At 37.6% G+C, this 9,538-nt stretch overlaps 1 pseudogene; it reads right to left on the reverse strand.

Annotated features, from left to right (window-relative positions):
- Positions 1-8,637: 8,637 nt before the first annotated feature.
- On the reverse strand, positions 8,638-9,245 carry LOC112305580 (small ribosomal subunit protein eS8 pseudogene; annotated as a pseudogene).
- Positions 9,246-9,538: the final 293 nt, after the last annotated feature.

Consider the following 9,538-nt stretch of genomic DNA (forward strand, 5'->3'; position numbering starts at 1 on the left):
TCAGTCAAAATCTATGCTGCAGTTTTTAGGTGCATTCTTATTTAGGTGAATATGTGTGTAGCTATAGTAACAGTCAAGGCTAGCTTATTTTTTTCTTAATCATTCTAATACTTCCAATTCTAAGGTAAGATATATTTCAATAGCACAATAAGTTAAAGAATTAAATACACATGCATACATATATTCTAAAACTTTACTTTAATAATGAATTTAAATTTAACTTCTCTCCAGACTATTGTGATCACTGTTAAGAAAACATCCAATCATAATGCATTTTGCCTTTTAAAAACATATAATTAAAGTGTTAAGACGATAATGAAATAACAGAAATAGTGATGGATAGAAAAAATGAGGCATTATTTATTCAGATTCCTGTATTTTAGGGACATTGACCTCTTGGAATAGGGTGCTAATTATAACAAAATGGTAAGCATTTGTTTCAACACCAGTGCCAAGACCTGGTGAACATGTATGCCGGCTACCTTCAAGCACGAGACCCGGCAGCTTGCACTGCTAACACATTTCTTGCATTCTTGGGCTTTACATCAGAAAACAAGGTGGCAATGAATCCCCAATAGTGCATTTATGCATTTGGCTGCCGAGAAGGCTGAAAAGTATCCAGTGCAACATCATTTTGACATATGTAATTATATAGCTTTTTGAAACTATAGGAGAGAAGAAGAGGAGGGATGATAAAGCTGATAGTAAGGACTTCTATATGAGAGGAGCGTTGCTATATATTTTACATATTATTGCTCACTACTCACATGTAATCTTCCCTATGTGGAGAGTTGCACCTCTATTTTTACATATGAAAATAGTGAGGCTTGTCACAGGAATAAAAGTGGCCCTGAATATGTTAGGATAGGGATTCCAGGCCAGTTCTCTCTGATTCCATGTTTCATTTGCCTCCGTGTTGAAAACACCATGAACACCCATAATACCAAGAAATCAACTTTAAATATTTTACAATAAATGACAACATACTTTTCAATATTCAATTTGAGGTTTCTGAGAAACTTTAATGCCATTTCAGAGGTTGTTTTCTAGTGATTTTTGTCCCCATAGATATCTGCTGATCCCATCTCGCTGAAGAGTAATGTTTATAAGTAAGGTCATTACTTTTCAATTCCTAACAAAAGGATGATCTCTAGAAACTGAAATTAAGCTAATCATCATAACGTGTTAAGATAAAACTGAAACTGAGTCATGCATTTGCATGAAAGTCAATTAGCTCTTCCAAAAGCAATGAGAAACAATATGTCTAAATAGAAACGGGTTCCCAAGGGTGAGTAATAATTGTTTCCTAAGGCCTGATGGACCTTTTGGCCAATTTTTCTTTGAATTTTTTCCTCTGGACATGTTGTCAATATAGTGCTATTGAGTTATGGCTAATAATTTAGTTGTTTATCAAAGCTACATGAAATCAACCACAAGCAGTTAGTATGACAGTTTGCTTCCCATAACAATATGGTTTGGATGATCCGCCAAAAGTCCCAAAGCAACATTGTACTGACTACTGATTTGGTGATAGTAATCTATATAGTTTGAAATCAGATATATGCACGTATATGTTCATATATATACACATACATGTACATATATATTCATGTATACTCACATATATTTATATATATAGTCTACCTGGAAAAAGTCTGGCTATTGTTACTATAACCAGAATGGTGTGCATGACACCTATGTAACCTGGCCACCAAGGAGAGTGGACTGAAATGCACACACATGAACAATGATGACTTCACTGTACTAGTCAGTGGGGGCAGTAGATGTTGTTGAGTGAGCATGTGTACTATGTGGTCATTGCATTAAAAATGACTGAGTGAGTAGAGCAATGAATCTGCATCAAATTTTGTGTTAAGCTGGAACATTCCCCCACAGAAACTATTTGGGTGATTCAGAAGGCCACAGCTATGGGAACTAGTAATTGGCAGCTTCATCACGACAACACATCTGCTCATGCATTATGTTTGGTGAAGAGTTTTTTGGTGAAACATCAAATCGCCCAGGTGACTCAGCCCCATACAGCCCAGATTTGGCATACTGCAGCTTCTGGCTTTTCCCAAAACTAAAATTACCTTTGAAAAGGAAGAGATTTCAGACCATTGATGAGATTCAGGAAAATACAACAAGGCAGTTGATGGTAATTGGTAGAACTTTGTGAGGTCCCAAGGTGCCTACTTTGAAGGGACTGAAGCATCATTGTCCTATGTACAATGTTTCTTATTCTTGTATCTTCTTCGGTAAATGCCTCTGTTTTTCTATTACATGGCTGGATACTTTCTGGACACACCTTTTATATATACATAATTTATATGATTATATGTTACATGTGTATAAATCACTATATGACATATAAATCATAAATATAAATCATACTTCATTACATATAATGTACCATATGTGTATATTTATATAATATATTATATATTCTAGTATTTTCTTCCAAATTTACAGAGTGTCTTGTAGTGATATGGGAAAGGGAAAATTAATGAAATGAATTGAGTCATGTTCATTTCCCTCAATAACTGTCATTGTTATTAAACAGTGATTATTCTTCCCTACTCCAAATATAGGATCTGCTTAAATCACCTTCCAAATTCCTAATGAGAGTGATAATTACTCATCCAAACAAAACAACATAGCTTCCCTAAACTTTAAGAGACTGAAAGCATGAAAGAGCTGTGTGAATGTGCTAATTTACACTTTCCACTCTCAGGTTTAGAAGACTGCTTGGCAGGTGTAGGAAATAATGATATATTACATTTATTTTTATAATGTATGCAAGAACTGTTAAACCCTGTAAATGATATTCTAATTTAATCTTTATCACAAACCAATGAGTAGATACTATTATTATTCTCATTGCATTTTATTGATTAGGAAATAGCGGTTTGGGGAGCTTTCAGGTATCTTATTTAAGGTCACGTTAACACTGTGTGGACTTGAAAATAGGCAGTATGGTAAACTGTACCTTCCAAAAACAGCCAAAGTGATACTTCTCTAAAACCTTACTATTCTCCATCGAGAAGTAGAGTCCATACCAACCTTCACCCCTGTTGGAAACCTTGATGGGCTTGTGATTGCTCTATCTAAAAGAGTGTGACTGACAGATATAATGTTTTATAACACCTGTGGCTAGAGTATACAAAGGATACAGTCTCCATTGTCTCTCTCTGTGTCAGGACCGTCACCTTAGGAACTCTGCCTCCGTGGAGGCAATTCAGCACACCTGGGGACACACATGTAGGTGTTCTGGATGAGAGCCACAGCCAAGGATTCAGCTGACAGCTAAGGATCAATCTTGAGAGTGAGGAGGTTTAGACTGAATGAGCAAGGCTCCAAAGGATTCCAATCTCTACCCATCAAGTCATCTCCCATCTTTCAGTCTTTCCATAGGAAGCCCCATATTTGATGGTCCAAAGACAAGTCACGTCTGATTTCCTGGCTAAAGAACATAATAAATTGTTGGGGACTGCTTTGAGTGGTATCGGAGACTATAGCCCTGTGCAAACTAGGTCTTGAAAGAAGCCTGTAAGAGTTGCCCAGAAAGCCAAGAATGCCGGAGGCAGGCATGACCTGATGCTAACACCAAAGGTTCCCGTGGGAAATCAGGCCTGAAGAATACAAGCCTTTGAAGCTTGTTTTGTTTTGTATGGTTCTGGTGATAGAAACCAGATGTTTAAGTTCAAGGCATAAGGAGTGAACTCCTTATCTCATGAAACACGTCTTAAAGACCATCTAGCATCAGCATGACTAACAGACCCTGACCTAAGGCAGATCTGTGTGTTCCTTCAATTGTCATCTGTAGATAATAGTTGTTTTCTATAACTGTAGCCTTTTGACATTGATTTATGAGGTCAATCAATCATGCTATACATGCATGCTGTATACCCCTACACATACTGATCCAATAAAAGCCCTTTTGGAGAAGAGCTGGGGGCAATTGCCACCCCCTTTCCCGCTGGAACAACAGATTGTGTCCGGGATGATGCATTTCATCTGCAACCAGGAGGACTCCATGGGACGAGGTTCCCCTCAATAAATAGTTGATTAAATTTTGGAGTAACTTCTTAAATAGTCCTAGTAAATGGAATAATAGCCAATCCAATTTCAAGCAGGCATTTTTAAAAAAGGGAAAACACTGTCCCCATTGAGGAAAATGTCATAAACTATGTCATATCTCCAAATTTTAAAGATTCAGAATATTTCCTCAAGCGTTAAAATTATATACACAATTCTAGGCTACAGAAATTGCAATGTTTGAGATACGAGTCACTATACGAGTCCTAATTCTTTCAGGATCAGGGAGGGGAGTAGAAGAAAAGGAAACTAGGGCTAAGGAAATATCATTTAACATAGCTGAGTATTAAAAATTTTTTTTTGTCTGTCACACCTTCTCACTGGGCAGATTTCCAAACACTGATTCTCTCTCATTAGAAGGTTTAATAAATTCTTTAGAAACCCTAATGTACACCCCCCACCCCCATCCCAAGCAGTGGAATCTTTGCATTACACAGTCATATCTGATGCAGGTGGTGCATTTCTGGCTGATTTCTTATAACCCCTTGAACTTTCTCTCTGCCTGTTGACACAACACAGACTCTTTCTTCTGGAGTCACTTCAGCCCACCACATTTCAGGGACAGGAATTCTTACAAAACAGATCACACATAAAGCATAACTTACTTTAGAAGGTTAACACCACAGGGTAGATTGAAAAACAGCCCCCTGGCAGTGATGGGAATAAGCAGCATGTGCCATGCACTGCTGAGAAGGGGGCCGCACAAGTCCATGACCGCTGAGGGGCTGGGACACTCCTGCTCATTTGGCAAAGAGAGGTCGAGCAGGTAAGGTTCAAGAGGGAATACCACTTGAGTTCTCTACGCTGATCCACTTAATATATTATGCTGTCTTTTTGTCTCATGTCCCTTAAAGTTTAGGAGGCTCTGATTTTTTTAAATTGATAAAATCAGCAGCATTGAGTGGCCCTAATCTCTGTATGACTTTTTATGTATCAATAATCATCCAGTCAGAGACAGAAGGGCCAGTCTTCCTTCTTAAGACAACTCCCTCCCTATAAATAAAAGTGTATAAATGTTATGTCCCCTAGATATGTCATTGGGTAGTTCTTAAGAATAAGATTACTCCTTACATAAGAACATAGCCATCAACTTAATCAAATTTACCTTTGATATAATGTCTTTATCAAATTTGTTATTCATATTTTAGTTTTTGACCCATAATAATGTCTTTGGTTGCATATTTTTTATACCAGTGAAAACTGAATCTCAGATCAGATATTGCATTTAGTTATCATATCTCTTTAAATCTAGAGTAAATTCTAAGGCTTTTCTTGTGATTTCTTAAGTGATTATCTTTGAATAATACATTTACCTTTGAAAATTAAGTGCCCTTCATTTTGGGTTTGATTGATGTTTCCTCATGGTTAGATTCAGATTTTGCATTATTGGTTAGAACACAGTGCTGCATATAAATGATACTGTGTACTTTTTAGGGCAGCACATCTGAAGTTACACAATGTCAATCTGCCAATTAATTAATAGGGGTGACATCTGCAAATGTCAATTAGTAATAGTGATATCAGTTATGATTATCTGCTCTAGGATTTTTTCTTGACAAAGTATAATTACTATTTTTTTCCTTGTAACTAATAAAAAAAATCTGCCAGGAGATAATTTAGAACAATGCAAATATCCCGCTCACTACCAAAATTTCCCCCCCAAGTTTTGGCATCTGTCGATGATGCATATGTGCTGGTTACAAAGTGATGATTTTCCAACATGAGCACCCTCTCCACTGATACTGAAAGGTGTAGCCCTGTCTCCCTTCTACCCTATTTACTTTGTATCTATTACTTTTGGTGCAGATTTATGCTTGTCTACCCTTCTATATTTTATAATTTATCATGCTCCTTATTTTGGGGGGGGTGCACAGACTGTCTCAGGTTTGGCTGGTGGGAGCCCTTTCAAGCTGGTTGCAATGTCTATGGGGCATGCCTCATCACTTTTTTGAAATGTTCTTTACTTTTTGACATAATAAGATGACTAGACTCATCTTGTATGTACCCTGGCTCAGCCCTTGCTCCAAGAATATTTTTGGAACCTTAGATATTTTAACTTGAAGAATTATACCAATGAAAGTGTACCATAAAAATACAAGGGGGGACCCCCCAAAATCAGAATTTATTTAGAAAAATTGTGTATTCTTACATGTTTAAATTTCAGTCACCTTCAAAGTACTCTCCATTTAAAGCAATACACCTATCGAGATGTTTTTTCCACTGTTCAAATGTTTTTGAACTCATCAATTTTGATAACTTTTAATGCTTCTGCTGTTTTTGTTTGTTTGTTTCACCTCTTCTACATAAGCAAAACTGGGAAACAAAGCTGGGGGAAAAAACAGGATGACACTGGTGAATAGGGAGGGTAGAGCATTGACCCCATTGGGTGTTATTGGTCAAAAACTGCTGAGCACTCAACATGGTGCGGGCAGGTGCGCTCGCAAGTCACCCCCAAGAGGACCAGCTGGTGCACTGATACAGACGGGTTCCTAGAACCCTCACCTGGTGGAGGAAGCCTGCACTTCAAGGGGCCTGCCTTCCAGAAGACAATTCTGGTTTCCTTTAGGTCCCTGTTGTATTAGTCTTGAAATAGAGGGTGGAGTGGGAAGGCAGGTTATGAGATCTTTATTACTACTTTTATTCCTGTGGGTTTTGGTAAAATGCTAGGGTGAATTTTATTTCAGAAGATATGAACAAACTACTTCTCTCTTTCTCTCCTTTATTTCTTCGAAGGAAGACCACTTAATGGCTTTAGCGATTTCTTACAAAAATTTGATTTGTGTACCTATCTTTGACATCTCTGTTTAGCTACACACATAGTCGAAGCAAAGATTCAAAACACATCTTTCTAAATAATCAGAGTTAGTAGTTTTCCCAGAAGAGCATTTTGAAAGCAGTAATTTCTCACTAAATCAGAGGTGAAGAGGCAATAAAATGTTGCATGCTAAAAAGTCAGCCCGGTACACTGACTGATGGATCCAGGTTTACAACCGTATATGCTGGAAACTGAAACATGACTTCCATATGGAAGTGTCGGTGCTCATTTGACAACTTCGAAAAATTTTATGCTATACATTTTTAAGCAAAGACATCGGGATTTGAGGTGTTGCTTTTACTTAGAAATTAAAACTTGAGGCTGGATTAGAGGCATACTGGTTCCATTTTGGGTCAACTTATGCTTTTGCTGACTGATGTACAGTTGTTGCCTTTTTTTCTCAAATTCATACTTTTAAAGATGATGCCTATTTCCACACTCTTAGGGCTTTTCTCACTATTGGAAGAAAGGCTGATATAAAGTGTAAAATGTAAGTATCACTTATTGATTCTTAAGTCTAGAAGGAACTGGAGAAGAATAAATTGAGGGCTATCTAATCTATGATCACGGAAGGAGTTATTTTACAGACATTGGCTTTTCCAAGCACCATTTCCACAAAGCAGAGTAATCTTAGATTAGGATTAAATGCTACAGCATGAAATTAACATCTTAAAAGATCCATGGGATGTAGAGACTTGAATGTAGCATAAAGATTCTAGGTTTAGAAGCCACATGTGGAAAACAGAATATTAATAGTAGTTGTTATTATGAAATGGTTTAACTATGTACAGAAAGAGCAAAAAACATTTTAATTTATATTAAACCACATAATTCTTAACCTTAAGAGGTAGACATTGTTATTATCCATGCCTTACAGATAAGGAAACACACACAGAATGGGCAGGTACCTTCCTTAAGCTCCCGCAGCTTGGTGGTTGGAATAAAAGTGGAACTCTGGAAGTCTGACTTTGAATTACTCCATAATCTTAACTTATTAAAATTTCATACATATTTTAAGCAGTGGGTCCCCAGTGATTCAGCTTTGGACTGTAAATAGTTAAAATCTCAAAATTTAAAATAGATACAAATCTCTAAGACAAAAAAAAAAAACACGAGAGTTTTACAGAAGAAAACTGCCAGTGGTAGACAGATTGCTTGCCATTTTCTTACAGCTGGAAAGAAATCAGACAATATATTTAAGTGCATGGCAGAAGGAAGAGTCAGACACTCGATTGCTGTCTTTTCTGATTAGTGATAAATCATTCATCATAGAAAATATAAAAATAGAACCAAAATTAATGGTGAATATAGGAGGATCCAATTCTCAAGGGATTCAATAGAATTATGGGTTTGGAATCTGAGACATAATACATCATGTGATAGAAACTAGAGTGTGTGTATGTTTAAAAAACCAGGGCAAGAATGTTCCCTGAAATAAAGAAAATCAGCATGCAAATGAATCTTAATATCTGAACATATACAGTGACTTTCTTTTAAGGAAACAAGGAGATGCGGACTCCACGAAATAGCAAATAACTCAAACTTTAGAAAATGATTGTTTTCATATCTTCATTTAAAAAATAACATGCAAAACCAAACACAAAACTGTGAGTTCATAGGCAAATCTAAATTATGAGTAACAGCCTAAAACATCTCAGATTTTGTTTCTATCCATATCATGACTTTTTTTGCTTAGACTAAGCTAAGATAGGAGGGAAAGAGATTCATTTGCTTTTCTGGGCCTTGATTTTCCTCAGCTGGAACTTCAGCTCCTGGCCCCCTCACACATAACCATCTGCTCAGCCGCATTGGCCTGGTCTTGAAGGGTGCATGCAAGAAGCTTGCCTGCTGGAACTGCTCCTCTAGAAGGCTGCCGATTTTGGCATTCCTTTTCCTTTCATCATGTTTCTTTTGAATTTTGTTTGATTGTTTTTTGTTTAAAATCTCTTTCTGCTCAGGAGTCAGCGTGGCCTCCACCTTGCTGCCCAGGGGCAGAGCACAGTGGGACTCGCACCACTGGTGGTAAGGTGCTGTCAGTGGGCACGCTTGCTCATTGTTGGTGAATGCACAATAGACAACATAGATAATCCTTGTTTTGCATATACAACACTCTGAGCCCCAGGAGAAGTTGCCCACATCTGGCCTCAAGGCTCGGTACATCTCGTTGTCTCCCTGCACACAGACTGTGTATGTGGCCTGTGTATATGGGGTGGGGACCAATCTTAGTGTTGGCAGCAGGGTGTCCAAGCTCATACTTTCACTTCTTGTGGTAGGGCTTTCTCTTGTCCCCAGTCTTGCAGTGCTTGTGCCAGTTGTCCTGAGAGATGCCCATGGCTCGGTGCCGGCTTCAAAGAGCTATAACTGTTTACATGGGACTGTAATGTTTACCTCGGAATAGGAGCAAACTCAGTAACTGGTAATCAGTGAGTATATTAATAATGGTAATAACATCATCTATTTAATATTTTATCATGCCAAACACTATGCCTAGCATTTGTGTACTTCATCTCATTGACTGGGTCCTCTTCTCGGGAATTACAATTGTGTTATTAAAGCTTGTCATGTACAAGCTGCTAGCTCATGGTAACACAGCTAGTTAATGACAGAACCCAAGTCATACTCCCA

The sequence above is a fragment of the Desmodus rotundus genome, chromosome 4 (assembly GCF_022682495.2).
Source record: "Desmodus rotundus isolate HL8 chromosome 4, HLdesRot8A.1, whole genome shotgun sequence".
NCBI classification, from domain to species: domain Eukaryota; kingdom Metazoa; phylum Chordata; class Mammalia; order Chiroptera; family Phyllostomidae; genus Desmodus; species Desmodus rotundus.